Raw genomic sequence first — 22,425 nt, forward strand, 5'->3', positions numbered from 1 at the left:
ACCCACAGGAGTTTAAGATATTCTTCAATAACTTTTTTTCTGAAGGTCATAGAGACTTGGAAGTTGGTTCCATCTCCACTAATGTGGCTATGCCCGATCCATTGGGACCATCCCCGAGCTTCTACGACCATCAGAAATGGTGAAACCACCAAATCTAAAAAAAAAAGTACAAGATATTTTGGAATAACTTTTTTTCTGAAAGTCATAGAGACTTGGGCATTTCATGTTTAGTAAAGGGTAGCCTGCCACACAACCACGGCGAATTTCAGCACGTTTCGAGCAAGCAGCGCGGAGTTATTCACCTTATGGTGAATATGGGTTAGGGTTGTGATTAGGGTTAGGGTTAGGGTTGTGATTAGGGTTAGGGTTAGGGATGAGTACCCATTGGAGATCAAGATATTCTTCAATAACTTTTTTTCTGAAGGTCATAGAGACTTGGAAGTTGGTTCCATCTCCACTAATGTGGGTATGCCCGATCCATTGGTACCACCCGCAGGCTTCTACGACCTTTGGAAGGGGTAGGGTTAGGGTTGTGATTAGTGTTACATTTTTGGGTTGTGATTAGGGTTAGGGTTAGGGATGAAAACCCACAGGAGTTTAAGATATTCTTCAATAACTTTTTTTCTGAAGGTCATAGAGACTTGGAAGTTGGTTCCATCTCCACTAATGTGGCTATGCCCGATCCATTGGGACCATCCCCGAGCTTCTACGACCATCAGAAATGGTGAAACCACCAAATCTAAAAAAAAAAGTACAAGATATTTTGGAATCACTTTTTTTCTGAAAGTCATAGAGACTTGGGCATTTCATGTTTAGTAAAGGGTAGCCTGCCACACAACCACGGTGAATTTCAGCACGTTTCGAGCAAGCAGCGCGGAGTTATTCACCTTATGGTGAATATGGGTTAGGGTTGTGATTAGGGTTAGGGTTAGGGTTGTGATTAGGGTTAGGGTTAGGGATGAGTACCCATTGGAGATCAAGATATTCTTCAATAACTTTTTTTCTGAAGGTCATAGAGACTTGGAAGTTGGTTCCATCTCCACTAATGTGGGTATGCCCGATCCATTGGTACCACCCGCAGGCTTCTACGACCTTTGGAAGGGGTAGGGTTAGGGTTGTGATTAGTGTTACATTTTTGGGTTGTGATTAGGGTTAGGGTTAGGGATGAAAACCCACAGGAGTTTAAGATATTCTTCAATAACTTTTTTTCTGAAGGTCATAGAGACTTGGAAGTTGGTTCCATCTCCACTAATGTGGCTATGCCCGATCCATTGGGACCATCCCCAAGCTTCTACGACCATCAGAAATGGTGAAACCACCAAATCTAAAAAAAAAAGTACAAGATATTTTGGAATAACTTTTTTTCTGAAAGTCATAGAGACTTGGGCATTTCATGTTTAGTAAAGGGTAGCCTGCCACACAACCACGGCGAATTTCAGCACGTTTCGAGCAAGCAGCGCGGAGTTATTCACCTTATGGTGAATATGGGTTAGGGTTGTGATTAGGGTTAGGGTTAGGGTTGTGATTAGGGTTAGGGTTAGGGATGAGTACCCATTGGAGATCAAGATATTCTTCAATAACTTTTTTTCTGAAGGTCATAGAGACTTGGAAGTTGGTTCCATCTCCACTAATGTGGGTATGCCCGATCCATTGGTACCACCCGCAGGCTTCTACGACCTTTGGAAGGGGTAGGGTTAGGGTTGTGATTAGTGTTACATTTTTGGGTTGTGATTAGGGTTAGGGTTAGGGATGAAAACCCACAGGAGTTTAAGATTTCTGGATAATAAACTGGACTGGTCCACTCACACAGAGGCCGTCTACAAGAAGGGCCTGAGCCGGCTTTACTTCCTGAGGAGGCTCGGGTCCTTCAATGTCTGCAACAAGATGCTGCAGATGTTCTATCAGTCTGTTGTGGCGAGCACCATTTTCTTTGCTGTGGTGTCCTGGGGTGCGGGCATCAAGGCAAAGGACGCCAACAGACTGAACAAAATCATCAGGAAAGCCGAGTCTGTGGTTGGCTCTAAGCTTGTCACCCTGGAGGAGGTGGTGGAGAACAGGATGCTGGCAAAACTGCTGGCAATCATGGACAATCCCTCTCACCCCCTCCACAAAACACTGGACAAGCTAAAGAGCAGCTTCAGCCACAGGCTCATCCAACCCCGCTGCTCTAAGGAGCGATACAGGAAATCGTTCCTCCCAACCGCAATAAGACTCTATAACTCATCTACCTCTGTCAGAGCCACCATCACAGAACTGCACTAATATACCTGTCACCTTTGCACCATGTACCCTGCACTACACTACGTGTGTTAATTTAAACCACTTTAATATTACAGACCTTTTTATACAATAATATTGTCTTTTGCACATCCAGTCCACGTATTCTTACACTGCCAGTATATTGTATAGTCAAGTACTTATAATTATACCCTACTATATATTATATATCATATCATATTATATCATACTCTGCATACTCTGCATATTCTCTGTATATTCTTCGGATTTACAAGTCTATATACACATATTTATACATGTGTACATGCTATTATTATATTATTATTATCACTACTACTACTACTATTATTATTATTATATATACTATTGCTGCCATTATTACTATATACTGCTATTATATTGGTATAATTACTGTCTATATAAATATATATTATGTTATATTGTATACTATATATATATATATAAATATATACTGTACTAATATTCTTATATACTGTCTAACAATAACATTACCATCATATCATTATTACTATTATCATCATATTGCCACTGCACTACTTGTCTGCCTATTCATCTTGTGTTTCTGTTTCTGTTCTTTTTACCTAAATGTTTTGTTTTGTTTTGTTTTGTTCTATTGCATTGTGTTTTGTTGTGTTCCGATACACAAGCTGCTATGACACCTTAATTTCCCTCCGGGGATGAATAAAGTACTCTATCTATCTATCTATCTATCTATATTCTTCAATAACTTTTTTTCTGAAGGTCATAGAGACTTGGAAGTTGGTTCCATCTCCACTAATGTGGCTATGCCCGATCTATTGGGACCATCCCCGAGCTTCTACGACCATCAGAAATGGTGAAACCACCAAATCTAAAAAAAAAAGTACAAGATATTTTGGAATAACTTTTTTTCTGAAAGTCATAGAGACTTGGGCATTTCATGTTTAGTAAAGGGTAGCCTGCCACACAACCACGGCGAATTTCAGCACGTTTCGAGCAAGCAGCGCGGAGTTATTCACCTTATGGTGAATATGGGTTAGGGTTGTGATTAGGGTTAGGGTTAGGGTTGTGATTAGGGTTAGGGTTAGGGATGAGTACCCATTGGAGATCAAGATATTCTTCAATAACTTTTTTTCTGAAGGTCATAGAGACTTGGAAGTTGGTTCCATCTCCACTAATGTGGGTATGCCCGATCCATTGGTACCACCCGCAGGCTTCTACGACCTTTGGAAGGGGTAGGGTTAGGGTTGTGATTAGTGTTACATTTTTGGGTTGTGATTAGGGTTAGGGTTAGGGATGAAAACCCACAGGAGTTTAAGATATTCTTCAATAACTTTTTTTCTGAAGGTCATAGAGACTTGGAAGTTGGTTCCATCTCCACTAATGTGGCTATGCCCGATCCATTGGGACCATCCCCGAGCTTCTACGACCATCAGAAATGGTGAAACCACCAAATCTAAAAAAAAAAGTACAAGATATTTTGGAATAACTTTTTTTCTGAAAGTCATAGAGACTTGGGCATTTCATGTTTAGTAAAGGGTAGCCTGCCACACAACCACGGCGAATTTCAGCACGTTTCGAGCAAGCAGCGCGGAGTTATTCATCTTATGGTGAATATGGGTTAGGGTTGTGATTAGGGTTAGGGTTAGGGTTGTGATTAGGGTTAGGGTTAGGGATGAGTACCCATTGGAGATCAAGATATTCTTCAATAACTTTTTTTCTGAAGGTCATAGAGACTTGGAAGTTGGTTCCATCTCCACTAATGTGGGTATGCCCGATCCATTGGTACCACCCGCAGGCTTCTACGACCTTTGGAAGGGGTAGGGTTAGGGTTGTGATTAGTGTTACATTTTTGGGTTGTGATTAGGGTTAGGGTTAGGGATGAAAACCCACAGGAGTTTAAGATATTCTTCAATAACTTTTTTTCTGAAGGTCATAGAGACTTGGAAGTTGGTTCCATCTCCACTAATGTGGCTATGCCCGATCCATTGGGACCATCCCCGAGCTTCTACGACCATCAGAAATGGTGAAACCACCAAATCTAAAAAAAAAAGTACAAGATATTTTGGAATAACTTTTTTTCTGAAAGTCATAGAGACTTGGGCATTTCATGTTTAGTAAAGGGTAGCCTGCCACACAACCACGGCGAATTTCAGCACGTTTCGAGCAAGCAGCGCGGAGTTATTCATCTTATGGTGAATATGGGTTAGGGTTGTGATTAGGGTTAGGGTTAGGGTTGTGATTAGGGTTAGGGTTAGGGATGAGTACCCATTGGAGATCAAGATATTCTTCAATAACTTTTTTTCTGAAGGTCATAGAGACTTGGAAGTTGGTTCCATCTCCACTAATGTGGGTATGCCCGATCCATTGGTACCACCCGCAGGCTTCTACGACCTTTGGAAGGGGTAGGGTTAGGGTTGTGATTAGTGTTACATTTTTGGGTTGTGATTAGGGTTAGGGTTAGGGATGAAAACCCACAGGAGTTTAAGATATTCTTCAATAACTTTTTTTCTGAAGGTCATAGAGACTTGGAAGTTGGTTCCATCTCCACTAATGTGGCTATGCCCGATCCATTGGGACCATCCCCGAGCTTCTACGACCATCAGAAATGGTGAAACCACCAAATCTAAAAAAAAAAGTACAAGATATTTTGGAATAACTTTTTTTCTGAAAGTCATAGAGACTTGGGCATTTCATGTTTAGTAAAGGGTAGCCTGCCACACAACCACGGCGAATTTCAGCACGTTTCGAGCAAGCAGCGCGGAGTTATTCACCTTATGGTGAATATGGGTTAGGGTTGTGATTAGGGTTAGGGTTAGGGTTGTGATTAGGGTTAGGGTTAGGGATGAGTACCCATTGGAGATCAAGATATTCTTCAATAACTTTTTTTCTGAAGGTCATAGAGACTTGGAAGTTGGTTCCATCTCCACTAATGTGGGTATGCCCGATCCATTGGTACCACCCGCAGGCTTCTACGACCTTTGGAAGGGGTAGGGTTAGGGTTGTGATTAGTGTTACATTTTTGGGTTGTGATTAGGGTTAGGGTTAGGGATGAAAACCCACAGGAGTTTAAGATATTCTTCAATAACTTTTTTTCTGAAGGTCATAGAGACTTGGAAGTTGGTTCCATCTCCACTAATGTGGCTATGCCCGATCCATTGGGACCATCCCCGAGCTTCTACGACCATCAGAAATGGTGAAACCACCAAATCTAAAAAAAAAAGTACAAGATATTTTGGAATAACTTTTTTTCTGAAAGTCATAGAGACTTGGGCATTTCATGTTTAGTAAAGGGTAGCCTGCCACACAACCACGGCGAATTTCAGCACGTTTCGAGCAAGCAGCGCGGAGTTATTCACCTTATGGTGAATATGGGTTAGGGTTGTGATTAGGGTTAGGGTTAGGGATGAGTACCCATTGGAGATCAAGATATTCTTCAATAACTTTTTTTCTGAAGGTCATAGAGACTTGGAAGTTGGTTCCATCTCCACTAATGTGGGTATGCCCGATCCATTGGTACCACCCGCAGGCTTCTACGACCTTTGGAAGGGGTAGGGTTAGGGTTGTGATTAGTGTTACATTTTTGGGTTGTGATTAGGGTTAGGGTTAGGGATGAAAACCCACAGGAGTTTAAGATATTCTTCAATAACTTTTTTTCTGAAGGTCATAGAGACTTGGAAGTTGGTTCCATCTCCACTAATGTGGCTATGCCCGATCCATTGGGACCATCCCCGAGCTTCTACGACCATCAGAAATGGTGAAACCACCAAATCTAAAAAAAAAAGTACAAGATATTTTGGAATAACTTTTTTTCTGAAAGTCATAGAGACTTGGGCATTTCATGTTTAGTAAAGGGTAGCCTGCCACACAACCACGGCGAATTTCAGCACGTTTCGAGCAAGCAGCGCGGAGTTATTCACCTTATGGTGAATATGGGTTAGGGTTGTGATTAGGGTTAGGGTTAGGGTTGTGATTAGGGTTAGGGTTAGGGATGAGTACCCATTGGAGATCAAGATATTCTTCAATAACTTTTTTTCTGAAGGTCATAGAGACTTGGAAGTTGGTTCCATCTCCACTAATGTGGGTATGCCCGATCCATTGGTACCACCCGCAGGCTTCTACGACCTTTGGAAGGGGTAGGGTTAGGGTTGTGATTAGTGTTACATTTTTGGGTTGTGATTAGGGTTAGGGTTAGGGATGAAAACCCACAGGAGTTTAAGATATTCTTCAATAACTTTTTTTCTGAAGGTCATAGAGACTTGGAAGTTGGTTCCATCTCCACTAATGTGGCTATGCCCGATCCATTGGGACCATCCCCGAGCTTCTACGACCATCAGAAATGGTGAAACCACCAAATCTAAAAAAAAAAGTACAAGATATTTTGGAATAACTTTTTTTCTGAAAGTCATAGAGACTTGGGCATTTCATGTTTAGTAAAGGGTAGCCTGCCACACAACCACGGCGAATTTCAGCACGTTTCGAGCAAGCAGCGCGGAGTTATTCACCTTATGGTGAATATGGGTTAGGGTTGTGATTAGGGTTAGGGTTAGGGTTGTGATTAGGGTTAGGGTTAGGGATGAGTACCCATTGGAGATCAAGATATTCTTCAATAACTTTTTTTCTGAAGGTCATAGAGACTTGGAAGTTGGTTCCATCTCCACTAATGTGGGTATGCCCGATCCATTGGTACCACCCGCAGGCTTCTACGACCTTTGGAAGGGGTAGGGTTAGGGTTGTGATTAGTGTTACATTTTTGGGTTGTGATTAGGGTTAGGGTTAGGGATGAAAACCCACAGGAGTTTAAGATATTCTTCAATAACTTTTTTTCTGAAGGTCATAGAGACTTGGAAGTTGGTTCCATCTCCACTAATGTGGCTATGCCCGATCCATTGGGACCATCCCCGAGCTTCTACGACCATCAGAAATGGTGAAACCACCAAATCTAAAAAAAAAAGTACAAGATATTTTGGAATAACTTTTTTTCTGAAAGTCATAGAGACTTGGGCATTTCATGTTTAGTAAAGGGTAGCCTGCCACACAACCACGGCGAATTTCAGCACGTTTCGAGCAAGCAGCGCGGAGTTATTCACCTTATGGTGAATATGGGTTAGGGTTGTGATTAGGGTTAGGGTTAGGGTTGTGATTAGGGTTAGGGTTAGGGATGAGTACCCATTGGAGATCAAGATATTCTTCAATAACTTTTTTTCTGAAGGTCATAGAGACTTGGAAGTTGGTTCCATCTCCACTAATGTGGGTATGCCCGATCCATTGGTACCACCCGCAGGCTTCTACGACCTTTGGAAGGGGTAGGGTTAGGGTTGTGATTAGTGTTACATTTTTGGGTTGTGATTAGGGTTAGGGTTAGGGATGAAAACCCACAGGAGTTTAAGATATTCTTCAATAACTTTTTTTCTGAAGGTCATAGAGACTTGGAAGTTGGTTCCATCTCCACTAATGTGGCTATGCCCGATCCATTGGGACCATCCCCGAGCTTCTACGACCATCAGAAATGGTGAAACCACCAAATCTAAAAAAAAAAGTACAAGATATTTTGGAATAACTTTTTTTCTGAAAGTCATAGAGACTTGGGCATTTCATGTTTAGTAAAGGGTAGCCTGCCACACAACCACGGCAAATTTCAGCACGTTTCGAGCAAGCAGCGCGGAGTTATTCACCTTATGGTGAATATGGGTTAGGGTTGTGATTAGGGTTAGGGTTAGGGTTGTGATTAGGGTTAGGGTTAGGGATGAGTACCCATTGGAGATCAAGATATTCTTCAATAACTTTTTTTCTGAAGGTCATAGAGACTTGGAAGTTGGTTCCATCTCCACTAATGTGGGTATGCCCGATCCATTGGTACCACCCGCAGGCTTCTACGACCTTTGGAAGGGGTAGGGTTAGGGTTGTGATTAGTGTTACATTTTTGGGTTGTGATTAGGGTTAGGGTTAGGGATGAAAACCCACAGGAGTTTAAGATATTCTTCAATAACTTTTTTTCTGAAGGTCATAGAGACTTGGAAGTTGGTTCCATCTCCACTAATGTGGCTATGCCCGATCCATTGGGACCATCCCCGAGCTTCTACGACCATCAGAAATGGTGAAACCACCAAATCTAAAAAAAAAAGTACAAGATATTTTGGAATAACTTTTTTTCTGAAAGTCATAGAGACTTGGGCATTTCATGTTTAGTAAAGGGTAGCCTGCCACACAACCACGGCGAATTTCAGCACGTTTCGAGCAAGCAGCGCGGAGTTATTCACCTTATGGTGAATATGGGTTAGGGTTGTGATTAGGGTTAGGGTTAGGGTTGTGATTAGGGTTAGGGTTAGGGATGAGTACCCATTGGAGATCAAGATATTCTTCAATAACTTTTTTTCTGAAGGTCATAGAGACTTGGAAGTTGGTTCCATCTCCACTAATGTGGGTATGCCCGATCCATTGGTACCACCCGCAGGCTTCTACGACCTTTGGAAGGGGTAGGGTTAGGGTTGTGATTAGTGTTACATTTTTGGGTTGTGATTAGGGTTAGGGTTAGGGATGAAAACCCACAGGAGTTTAAGATATTCTTCAATAACTTTTTTTCTGAAGGTCATAGAGACTTGGAAGTTGGTTCCATCTCCACTAATGTGGCTATGCCCGATCCATTGGGACCATCCCCGAGCTTCTACGACCATCAGAAATGGTGAAACCACCAAATCTAAAAAAAAAAGTACAAGATATTTTGGAATAACTTTTTTTCTGAAAGTCATAGAGACTTGGGCATTTCATGTTTAGTAAAGGGTAGCCTGCCACACAACCACGGCGAATTTCAGCACGTTTCGAGCAAGCAGCGCGGAGTTATTCACCTTATGGTGAATATGGGTTAGGGTTGTGATTAGGGTTAGGGTTAGGGTTGTGATTAGGGTTAGGGTTAGGGATGAGTACCCATTGGAGATCAAGATATTCTTCAATAACTTTTTTTCTGAAGGTCATAGAGACTTGGAAGTTGGTTCCATCTCCACTAATGTGGGTATGCCCGATCCATTGGTACCACCCGCAGGCTTCTACGACCTTTGGAAGGGGTAGGGTTAGGGTTGTGATTAGTGTTACATTTTTGGGTTGTGATTAGGGTTAGGGTTAGGGATGAAAACCCACAGGAGTTTAAGATATTCTTCAATAACTTTTTTTCTGAAGGTCATAGAGACTTGGAAGTTGGTTCCATCTCCACTAATGTGGCTATGCCCGATCCATTGGGACCATCCCCGAGCTTCTACGACCATCAGAAATGGTGAAACCACCAAATCTAAAAAAAAAAGTACAAGATATTTTGGAATAACTTTTTTTCTGAAAGTCATAGAGACTTGGGCATTTCATGTTTAGTAAAGGGTAGCCTGCCACACAACCACGGCGAATTTCAGCACGTTTCGAGCAAGCAGCGCGGAGTTATTCACCTTATGGTGAATATGGGTTAGGGTTGTGATTAGGGTTAGGGTTAGGGATGAGTACCCATTGGAGATCAAGATATTCTTCAATAACTTTTTTTCTGAAGGTCATAGAGACTTGGAAGTTGGTTCCATCTCCACTAATGTGGGTATGCCCGATCCATTGGTACCACCCGCAGGCTTCTACGACCTTTGGAAGGGGTAGGGTTAGGGTTGTGATTAGTGTTACATTTTTGGGTTGTGATTAGGGTTAGGGTTAGGGATGAAAACCCACAGGAGTTTAAGATATTCTTCAATAACTTTTTTTCTGAAGGTCATAGAGACTTGGAAGTTGGTTCCATCTCCACTAATGTGGCTATGCCCGATCCATTGGGACCATCCCCGAGCTTCTACGACCATCAGAAATGGTGAAACCACCAAATCTAAAAAAAAAAGTACAAGATATTTTGGAATAACTTTTTTTCTGAAAGTCATAGAGACTTGGGCATTTCATGTTTAGTAAAGGGTAGCCTGCCACACAACCACGGCGAATTTCAGCACGTTTCGAGCAAGCAGCGCGGAGTTATTCACCTTATGGTGAATATGGGTTAGGGTTGTGATTAGGGTTAGGGTTAGGGTTGTGATTAGGGTTAGGGTTAGGGATGAGTACCCATTGGAGATCAAGATATTCTTCAATAACTTTTTTTCTGAAGGTCATAGAGACTTGGAAGTTGGTTCCATCTCCACTAATGTGGGTATGCCCGATCCATTGGTACCACCCGCAGGCTTCTACGACCTTTGGAAGGGGTAGGGTTAGGGTTGTGATTAGTGTTACATTTTTGGGTTGTGATTAGGGTTAGGGTTAGGGATGAAAACCCACAGGAGTTTAAGATATTCTTCAATAACTTTTTTTCTGAAGGTCATAGAGACTTGGAAGTTGGTTCCATCTCCACTAATGTGGCTATGCCCGATCCATTGGGACCATCCCCGAGCTTCTACGACCATCAGAAATGGTGAAACCACCAAATCTAAAAAAAAAAGTACAAGATATTTTGGAATAACTTTTTTTCTGAAAGTCATAGAGACTTGGGCATTTCATGTTTAGTAAAGGGTAGCCTGCCACACAACCACGGCGAATTTCAGCACGTTTCGAGCAAGCAGCGCGGAGTTATTCACCTTATGGTGAATATGGGTTAGGGTTGTGATTAGGGTTAGGGTTAGGGTTGTGATTAGGGTTAGGGTTAGGGATGAGTACCTATTGGAGATCAATATATTCTTCAATAACTTTTTTTCTGAAGGTCATAGAGACTTGGAAGTTGGTTCCATCTCCACTAATGTGGGTATGCCCGATCCATTGGTACCACCCGCAGGCTTCTACGACCTTTGGAAGGGGTAGGGTTAGGGTTGTGATTAGTGTTACATTTTTGGGTTGTGATTAGGGTTAGGGTTAGGGATGAAAACCCACAGGAGTTTAAGATATTCTTCAATAACTTTTTTTCTGAAGGTCATAGAGACTTGGAAGTTGGTTCCATCTCCACTAATGTGGCTATGCCCGATCCATTGGGACCATCCCCGAGCTTCTACGACCATCAGAAATGGTGAAACCACCAAATCTAAAAAAAAAAGTACAAGATATTTTGGAATAACTTTTTTTCTGAAAGTCATAGAGACTTGGGCATTTCATGTTTAGTAAAGGGTAGCCTGCCACACAACCACGGCGAATTTCAGCACGTTTCGAGCAAGCAGCGCGGAGTTATTCACCTTATGGTGAATATGGGTTAGGGTTGTGATTAGGGTTAGGGTTAGGGTTGTGATTAGGGTTAGGGTTAGGGATGAGTACCCATTGGAGATCAAGATATTCTTCAATAACTTTTTTTCTGAAGGTCATAGAGACTTGGAAGTTGGTTCCATCTCCACTAATGTGGGTATGCCCGATCCATTGGTACCACCCGCAGGCTTCTACGACCTTTGGAAGGGGTAGGGTTAGGGTTGTGATTAGTGTTACATTTTTGGGTTGTGATTAGGGTTAGGGTTAGGGATGAAAACCCACAGGAGTTTAAGATATTCTTCAATAACTTTTTTTCTGAAGGTCATAGAGACTTGGAAGTTGGTTCCATCTCCACTAATGTGGCTATGCCCGATCCATTGGGACCATCCCCGAGCTTCTACGACCATCAGAAATGGTGAAACCACCAAATCTAAAAAAAAAAGTACAAGATATTTTGGAATAACTTTTTTTCTGAAAGTCATAGAGACTTGGGCATTTCATGTTTAGTAAAGGGTAGCCTGCCACACAACCACGGCGAATTTCAGCACGTTTCGAGCAAGCAGCGCGGAGTTATTCACCTTATGGTGAATATGGGTTAGGGTTGTGATTAGGGTTAGGGTTAGGGTTGTGATTAGGGTTAGGGTTAGGGATGAGTACCCATTGGAGATCAAGATATTCTTCAATAACTTTTTTTCTGAAGGTCATAGAGACTTGGAAGTTGGTTCCATCTCCACTAATGTAGGTATGCCCGATCCATTGGTACCACCCGCAGGCTTCTACGACCTTTGGAAGGGGTAGGGTTAGGGTTGTGATTAGTGTTACATTTTTGGGTTGTGATTAGGGTTAGGGTTAGGGATGAAAACCCACAGGAGTTTAAGATATTCTTCAATAACTTTTTTTCTGAAGGTCATAGAGACTTGGAAGTTGGTTCCATCTCCACTAATGTGGCTATGCCCGATCTATTGGGACCATCCCCGAGCTTCTACGACCATCAGAAATGGTGAAACCACCAAATCTAAAAAAAAAAGTACAAGATATTTTGGAATAACTTTTTTTCTGAAAGTCATAGAGACTTGGGCATTTCATGTTTAGTAAAGGGTAGCCTGCCACACAACCACGGCGAATTTCAGCACGTTTCGAGCAAGCAGCGCGGAGTTATTCACCTTATGGTGAATATGGGTTAGGGTTGTGATTAGGGTTAGGGTTAGGGTTGTGATTAGGGTTAGGGTTAGGGATGAGTACCCATTGGAGATCAAGATATTCTTCAATAACTTTTTTCCTGAAGGTCATAGAGACTTGGAAGTTGGTTCCATCTCCACTAATGTGGGTATGCCCGATCCATTGGTACCACCCGCAGGCTTCTACGACCTTTGGAAGGGGTAGGGTTAGGGTTGTGATTAGTGTTACATTTTTGGGTTGTGATTAGGGTTAGGGTTAGGGATGAAAACCCACAGGAGTTTAAGATATTCTTCAATAACTTTTTTTCTGAAGGTCATAGAGACTTGGAAGTTGGTTCCATCTCCACTAATGTGGCTATGCCCGATCCATTGGGACCATCCCCGAGCTTCTACGACCATCAGAAATGGTGAAACCACCAAATCTAAAAAAAAAAGTACAAGATATTTTGGAATAACTTTTTTTCTGAAAGTCATAGAGACTTGGGCATTTCATGTTTAGTAAAGGGTAGCCTGCCACACAACCACGGCGAATTTCAGCACGTTTCGAGCAAGCAGCGCGGAGTTATTCACCTTATGGTGAATATGGGTTAGGGTTGTGATTAGGGTTAGGGTTAGGGTTGTGATTAGGGTTAGGGTTAGGGATGAGTACCCATTGGAGATCAAGATATTCTTCAATAACTTTTTTTCTGAAGGTCATAGAGACTTGGAAGTTGGTTCCATCTCCACTAATGTGGGTATGCCCGATCCATTGGTACCACCCGCAGGCTTCTACGACCTTTGGAAGGGGTAGGGTTAGGGTTGTGATTAGTGTTACATTTTTGGGTTGTGATTAGGGTTAGGGTTAGGGATGAAAACCCACAGGAGTTTAAGATATTCTTCAATAACTTTTTTTCTGAAGGTCATAGAGACTTGGAAGTTGGTTCCATCTCCACTAATGTGGCTATGCCCGATCCATTGGGACCATCCCCGAGCTTCTACGACCATCAGAAATGGTGAAACCACCAAATCTAAAAAAAAAAGTACAAGATATTTTGGAATAACTTTTTTTCTGAAAGTCATAGAGACTTGGGCATTTCATGTTTAGTAAAGGGTAGCCTGCCACACAACCACGGCGAATTTCAGCACGTTTCGAGCAAGCAGCGCGGAGTTATTCACCTTATGGTGAATATGGGTTAGGGTTGTGATTAGGGTTAGGGTTAGGGTTGTGATTAGGGTTAGGGTTAGGGATGAGTACCCATTGGAGATCAAGATATTCTTCAATAACTTTTTTTCTGAAGGTCATAGAGACTTGGAAGTTGGTTCCATCTCCACTAATGTGGGTATGCCCGATCCATTGGTACCACCCGCAGGCTTCTACGACCTTTGGAAGGGGTAGGGTTAGGGTTGTGATTAGTGTTACATTTTTGGGTTGTGATTAGGGTTAGGGTTAGGGATGAAAACCCACAGGAGTTTAAGATATTCTTCAATAACTTTTTTTCTGAAGGTCATAGAGACTTGGAAGTTGGTTCCATCTCCACTAATGTGGCTATGCCCGATCCATTGGGACCATCCCCGAGCTTCTACGACCATCAGAAATGGTGAAACCACCAAATCTAAAAAAAAAAGTACAAGATATTTTGGAATAACTTTTTTTCTGAAAGTCATAGAGACTTGGGCATTTCATGTTTAGTAAAGGGTAGCCTGCCACACAACCACGGCGAATTTCAGCACGTTTCGAGCAAGCAGCGCGGAGTTATTCACCTTATGGTGAATATGGGTTAGGGTTGTGATTAGGGTTAGGGTTAGGGTTGTGATTAGGGTTAGGGTTAGGGATGAGTACCCATTGGAGATCAAGATATTCTTCAATAACTTTTTTCCTGAAGGTCATAGAGACTTGGAAGTTGGTTCCATCTCCACTAATGTGGGTATGCCCGATCCATTGGTACCACCCGCAGGCTTCTACGACCTTTGGAAGGGGTAGGGTTAGGGTTGTGATTAGTGTTACATTTTTGGGTTGTGATTAGGGTTAGGGTTAGGGATGAAAACCCACAGGAGTTTAAGATATTCTTCAATAACTTTTTTTCTGAAGGTCATAGAGACTTGGAAGTTGGTTCCATCTCCACTAATGTGGCTATGCCCGATCCATTGGGACCATCCCCGAGCTTCTACGACCATCAGAAATGGTGAAACCACCAAATCTAAAAAAAAAAGTACAAGATATTTTGGAATAACTTTTTTTCTGAAAGTCATAGAGACTTGGGCATTTCATGTTTAGTAAAGGGTAGCCTGCCACACAACCACGGCGAATTTCAGCACGTTTCGAGCAAGCAGCGCGGAGTTATTCACCTTATGGTGAATATGGGTTAGGGTTGTGATTAGGGTTAGGGTTAGGGTTGTGATTAGGGTTAGGGTTAGGGATGAGTACCCATTGGAGATCAAGATATTCTTCAATAACTTTTTTTCTGAAGGTCATAGAGACTTGGAAGTTGGTTCCATCTCCACTAATGTGGGTATGCCCGATCCATTGGTACCACCCGCAGGCTTCTACGACCTTTGGAAGGGGTAGGGTTAGGGTTGTGATTAGTGTTACATTTTTGGGTTGTGATTAGGGTTAGGGTTAGGGATGAAAACCCACAGGAGTTTAAGATATTCTTCAATAACTTTTTTTCTGAAGGTCATAGAGACTTGGAAGTTGGTTCCATCTCCACTAATGTGGCTATGCCCGATCCATTGGGACCATCCCCGAGCTTCTACGACCATCAGAAATGGTGAAACCACCAAATCTAAAAAAAAAAGTACAAGATATTTTGGAATAACTTTTTTTCTGAAAGTCATAGAGACTTGGGCATTTCATGTTTAGTAAAGGGTAGCCTGCCACACAACCACGGCGAATTTCAGCACGTTTCGAGCAAGCAGCGCGGAGTTATTCACCTTATGGTGAATATGGGTTAGGGTTGTGATTAGGGTTAGGGTTAGGGTTGTGATTAGGGTTAGGGTTAGGGATGAGTACCCATTGGAGATCAAGATATTCTTCAATAACTTTTTTTCTGAAGGTCATAGAGACTTGGAAGTTGGTTCCATCTCCACTAATGTGGGTATGCCCGATCCATTGGTACCACCCGCAGGCTTCTACGACCTTTGGAAGGGGTAGGGTTAGGGTTGTGATTAGTGTTACATTTTTGGGTTGTGATTAGGGTTAGGGTTAGGGATGAAAACCCACAGGAGTTTAAGATATTCTTCAATAACTTTTTTTCTGAAGGTCATAGAGACTTGGAAGTTGGTTCCATCTCCACTAATGTGGCTATGCCCGATCCATTGGGACCATCCCCGAGCTTCTACGACCATCAGAAATGGTGAAACCACCAAATCTAAAAAAAAAAGTACAAGATATTTTGGAATAACTTTTTTTCTGAAAGTCATAGAGACTTGGGCATTTCATGTTTAGTAAAGGGTAGCCTGCCACACAACCACGGCAAATTTCAGCACGTTTCGAGCAAGCAGCGCGGAGTTATTCACCTTATGGTGAATATGGGTTAGGGTTGTGATTAGGGTTAGGGTTAGGGTTGTGATTAGGGTTAGGGTTAGGGATGAGTACCCATTGGAGATCAAGATATTCTTCAATAACTTTTTTTCTGAAGGTCATAGAGACTTGGAAGTTGGTTCCATCTCCACTAATGTGGATATGCCCGATCCATTGGTACCACCCGCAGGCTTCTACGACCTTTGGAAGGGGTAGGGTTAGGGTTGTGATTAGTGTTACATTTTTGGGTTGTGATTAGGGTTAGGGTTAGGGATGAAAACCCACAGGAGTTTAAGATATTCTTCAATAACTTTTTTTCTGAAGGTCATAGAGACTTGGAAGTTGGTTCCATCTCCACTAATGTGGCTATGCCCGATCCATTGGGACCATCCCCGAGCTTCTACGACCATCAGAAATGGTGAAACCACCAAATCTAAAAAAAAAAGTACAAGATATTTTGGAATAACTTTTTTTCTGAAAGTCATAGAGACTTGGGCATTTCATGTTTAGTAAAGGGTAGCCTGCCACACAACCACGGCGAATTTCACCACGTTTCGAGCAAGCAGCGCGGAGTTATTCACCTTATGGTGAATATGGGTTAGGGTTGTGATTAGGGTTAGGGTTAGGGTTGTGATTAGGGTTAGGGTTAGGGATGAGTACCCATTGGAGATCAAGATATTCTTCAATAACTTTTTTTCTGAAGGTCATAGAGACTTGGAAGTTGGTTCCATCTCCACTAATGTGGGTATGCCCGATCCATTGGTACCACCCGCAGGCTTCTACGACCTTTGGAAGGGGTAGGGTTAGGGTTGTGATTAGTGTTACATTTTTGGGTTGTGATTAGGGTTAGGGTTAGGGATGAAAACCCACAGGAGTTTAAGATATTCTTCAATAACTTTTTTTCTGAAGGTCATAGAGACTTGGAAGTTGGTTCCATCTCCACTAATGTGGCTATGCCCGATCCATTGGGACCATCCCCGAGCTTCTACGACCATCAGAAATGGTGAAACCACCAAATCTAAAAAAAAAAGTACAAGATATTTTGGAATAACTTTTTTTCTGAAAGTCATAGAGACTTGGGCATTTCATGTTTAGTAAAGGGTAGCCTGCCACACAACCACGGCGAATTTCAGCACGTTTCGAGCAAGCAGCGCGGAGTTATTCACCTTATGGTGAATATGGGTTAGGGTTGTGATTAGGGTTAGGGTTAGGGTTGTGATTAGGGTTAGGGTTAGGGATGAGTACCCATTGGAGATCAAGATATTCTTCAATAACTTTTTTTCTGAAGGTCATAGAGACTTGGAAGTTGGTTCCATCTCCACTAATGTAGGTATGCCCGATCCATTGGTACCACCCGCAGGCTTCTACGACCTTTGGAAGGGGTAGGGTTAGGGTTGTGATTAGTGTTACATTTTTGGGTTGTGATTAGGGTTAGGGTTAGGGATGAAAACCCACAGGAGTTTAAGATATTCTTCAATAACTTTTTTTCTGAAGGTCATAGAGACTTGGAAGTTGGTTCCATCTCCACTAATGTGGCTATGCCCGATCTATTGGGACCATCCCCGAGCTTCTACGACCATCAGAAATGGTGAAACCACCAAATCTAAAAAAAAAAGTACAAGATATTTTGGAATAACTTTTTTTCTGAAAGTCATAGAGACTTGGGCATTTCATGTTTAGTAAAGGGTAGGCTGCCACACAACCACGGCGAATTTCAGCACGTTTCCAGCAAGCAGCGCGGAGTTATTCACCTTATGGTGAATATGGGTTAGGGTTGTGATTAGGGTTAGGGTTAGGGTTGTGATTAGGGTTAGGGTTAGGGATGAGTACCCATTGGAGATCAAGATATTCTTCAATAACTTTTTTTCTGAAGGTCATAGAGACTTGGAAGTTGGTTCCATCTCCACTAATGTGGGTATGCCCGATCCATTGGTACCACCCGCAGGCTTCTACGACCTTTGGAAGGGGTAGGGTTAGGGTTGTGATTAGTGTTACATTTTTGGGTTGTGATTAGGGTTAGGGTTAGGGATGAAAACCCACAGGAGTTTAAGATATTCTTCAATAACTTTTTTTCTGAAGGTCATAGAGACTTGGAAGTTGGTTCCATCTCCACTAATGTGGCTATGCCCGATCCATTGGGACCATCCCCGAGCTTCTACGACCATCAGAAATGGTGAAACCACCAAATCTAAAAAAAAAAGTACAAGATATTTTGGAATAACTTTTTTTCTGAAAGTCATAGAGACTTGGGCATTTCATGTTTAGTAAAGGGTAGCCTGCCACACAACCACGGCGAATTTCAGCACGTTTCGAGCAAGCAGCGCGGAGTTATTCACCTTATGGTGAATATGGGTTAGGGTTGTGATTAGGGTTAGGGTTAGGGTTGTGATTAGGGTTAGGGTTAGGGATGAGTACCCATTGGAGATCAAGATATTCTTCAATAACTTTTTTTCTGAAGGTCATAGAGACTTGGAAGTTGGTTCCATCTCCACTAATGTGGGTATGCCCGATCCATTGGTACCACCCGCAGGCTTCTACGACCTTTGGAAGGGGTAGGGTTAGGGTTGTGATTAGTGTTACATTTTTGGGTTGTGATTAGGGTTAGGGTTAGGGATGAAAACCCACAGGAGTTTAAGATATTCTTCAATAACTTTTTTTCTGAAGGTCATAGAGACTTGGAAGTTGGTTCCATCTCCACTAATGTGGCTATGCCCGATCCATTGGGACCATCCCCGAGCTTCTACGACCATCAGAAATGGTGAAACCACCAAATCTAAAAAAAAAAGTACAAGATATTTTGGAATAACTTTTTTTCTGAAAGTCATAGAGACTTGGGCATTTCATGTTTAGTAAAGGGTAGCCTGCCACACAACCACGGCGAATTTCAGCACGTTTCGAGCAAGCAGCGCGGAGTTATTCACCTTATGGTGAATATGGGTTAGGGTTGTGATTAGGGTTAGGGTTAGGGTTGTGATTAGGGTTAGGGTTAGGGATGAGTACCCATTGGAGATCAAGATATTCTTCAATAACTTTTTTTCTGAAGGTCATAGAGACTTGGAAGTTGGTTCCATCTCCACTAATGTGGGTATGCCCGATCCATTGGTACCACCCGCAGGCTTCTACGACCTTTGGAAGGGGTAGGGTTAGGGTTGTGATTAGTGTTACATTTTTGGGTTGTGATTAGGGTTAGGGTTAGGGATGAAAACCCACAGGAGTTTAAGATATTCTTCAATAACTTTTTTTCTGAAGGTCATAGAGACTTGGAAGTTGGTTCCATCTCCACTAATGTGGCTATGCCCGATCCATTGGGACCATCCCCGAGCTTCTACGACCATCAGAAATGGTGAAACCACCAAATCTAAAAAAAAAAGTACAAGATATTTTGGAATAACTTTTTTTCTGAAAGTCATAGAGACTTGGGCATTTCATGTTTAGTAAAGGGTAGCCTGCCACACAACCACGGCGAATTTCAGCACGTTTCGAGCAAGCAGCGCGGAGTTATTCACCTTATGGTGAATATGGGTTAGGGTTGTGATTAGGGTTAGGGTTAGGGTTGTGATTAGGGTTAGGGTTAGGGATGAGTACCCATTGGAGATCAAGATATTCTTCAATAACTTTTTTTCTGAAGGTCATAGAGACTTGGAAGTTGGTTCCATCTCCACTAATGTGGGTATGCCCGATCCATTGGTACCACCCGCAGGCTTCTACGACCTTTGGAAGGGGTAGGGTTAGGGTTGTGATTAGTGTTACATTTTTGGGTTGTGATTAGGGTTAGGGTTAGGGATGAAAACCCACAGGAGTTTAAGATATTCTTCAATAACTTTTTTTCTGAAGGTCATAGAGACTTGGAAGTTGGTTCCATCTCCACTAATGTGGCTATGCCCGATCTATTGGGACCATCCCCGAGCTTCTACGACCATCAGAAATGGTGAAACCACCAAATCTAAAAAAAAAAGTACAAGATATTTTGGAATAACTTTTTTTCTGAAAGTCATAGAGACTTGGGCATTTCATGTTTAGTAAAGGGTAGCCTGCCACACAACCACGGCGAATTTCAGCACGTTTCGAGCAAGCAGCGCGGAGTTATTCACCTTATGGTGAATATGGGTTAGGGTTGTGATTAGGGTTAGGGTTAGGGTTGTGATTAGGGTTAGGGTTAGGGATGAGTACCCATTGGAGATCAAGATATTCTTCAATAACTTTTTTTCTGAAGGTCATAGAGACTTGGAAGTTGGTTCCATCTCCACTAATGTGGGTATGCCCGATCCATTGGTACCACCCGCAGGCTTCTACGACCTTTGGAAGGGGTAGGGTTAGGGTTGTGATTAGTGTTACATTTTTGGGTTGTGATTAGGGTTAGGGTTAGGGATGAAAACCCACAGGAGTTTAAGATATTCTTCAATAACTTTTTTTCTGAAGGTCATAGAGACTTGGAAGTTGGTTCCATCTCCACTAATGTGGCTATGCCCGATCTATTGGGACCATCCCCGAGCTTCTACGACCATCAGAAATGGTGAAACCACCAAATCTAAAAAAAAAAGTACAAGATATTTTGGAATAACTTTTTTTCTGAAAGTCATAGAGACTTGGGCATTTCATGTTTAGTAAAGGGTAGCCTGCCACACAACCACGGCGAATTTCAGCACGTTTCGAGCAAGCAGCGCGGAGTTATTCACCTTATGGTGAATATGGGTTAGGGTTGTGATTAGGGTTAGGGTTAGGGTTGTGATTAGGGTTAGGGTTAGGGATGAGTACCCATTGGAGATCAAGATATTCTTCAATAACTTTTTTTCTGAAGGTCATAGAGACTTGGAAGTTGGTTCCATCTCCACTAATGTGGGTATGCCCGATCCATTGGTACCACCCGCAGGCTTCTACGACCTTTGGAAGGGGTAGGGTTAGGGTTGTGATTAGTGTTACATTTTTGGGTTGTGATTAGGGTTAGGGTTAGGGATGAAAACCCACAGGAGTTTAAGATATTCTTCAATAACTTTTTTTCTGAAGGTCATAGAGACTTGGAAGTTGGTTCCATCTCCACTAATGTGGCTATGCCCGATCCATTGGGACCATCCCCGAGCTTCTACGACCATCAGAAATGGTGAAACCACCAAATCTAAAAAAAAAAGTACAAGATATTTTGGAATAACTTTTTTTCTGAAAGTCATAGAGACTTGGGCATTTCATGTTTAGTAAAGGGTAGCCTGCCACACAACCACGGCGAATTTCAGCACGTTTCGAGCAAGCAGCGCGGAGTTATTCACCTTATGGTGAATATGGGTTAGGGTTGTGATTAGGGTTAGGGTTAGGGTTGTGATTAGGGTTAGGGTTAGGGATGAGTACCCATTGGAGATCAAGATATTCTTCAATAACTTTTTTTCTGAAGGTCATAGAGACTTGGAAGTTGGTTCCATCTCCACTAATGTGGGTATGCCCGATCCATTGGTACCACCCGCAGGCTTCTACGACCTTTGGAAGGGGTAGGGTTAGGGTTGTGATTAGTGTTACATTTTTGGGTTGTGATTAGGGTTAGGGTTAGGGATGAAAACCCACAGGAGTTTAAGATATTCTTCAATAACTTTTTTTCTGAAGGTCATAGAGACTTGGAAGTTGGTTCCATCTCCACTAATGTGGCTATGCCCGATCTATTGGGACCATCCCCGAGCTTCTACGACCATCAGAAATGGTGAAACCACCAAATCTAAAAAAAAAAGTACAAGATATTTTGGAATAACTTTTTTTCTGAAAGTCATAGAGACTTGGGCATTTCATGTTTAGTAAAGGGTAGCCTGCCACACAACCACGGCGAATTTCAGCACGTTTCGAGCAAGCAGCGCGGAGTTATTCACCTTATGGTGAATATGGGTTAGGGTTGTGATTAGGGTTAGGGTTAGGGTTGTGATTAGGGTTAGGGTTAGGGATGAGTACCCATTGGAGATCAAGATATTCTTCAATAACTTTTTTTCTGAAGGTCATAGAGACTTGGAAGTTGGTTCCATCTCCACTAATGTGGGTATGCCCGATCCATTGGTACCACCCGCAGGCTTCTACGACCTTTGGAAGGGGTAGGGTTAGGGTTGTGATTAGTGTTACATTTTTGGGTTGTGATTAGGGTTAGGGTTAGGGATGAAAACCCACAGGAGTTTAAGATATTCTTCAATAACTTTTTTTCTGAAGGTCATAGAGACTTGGAAGTTGGTTCCATCTCCACTAATGTGGCTATGCCCGATCCATTGGGACCATCCCCGAGCTTCTACGACCATCAGAAATGGTGAAACCACCAAATCTAAAAAAAAAAGTACAAGATATTTTGGAATAACTTTTTTTCTGAAAGTCATAGAGACT

The sequence above is a fragment of the Paralichthys olivaceus genome, chromosome 22, assembly GCF_024713975.1.
Source record: "Paralichthys olivaceus isolate ysfri-2021 chromosome 22, ASM2471397v2, whole genome shotgun sequence".
In the NCBI taxonomy this organism is placed as follows: domain Eukaryota; kingdom Metazoa; phylum Chordata; class Actinopteri; order Pleuronectiformes; family Paralichthyidae; genus Paralichthys; species Paralichthys olivaceus.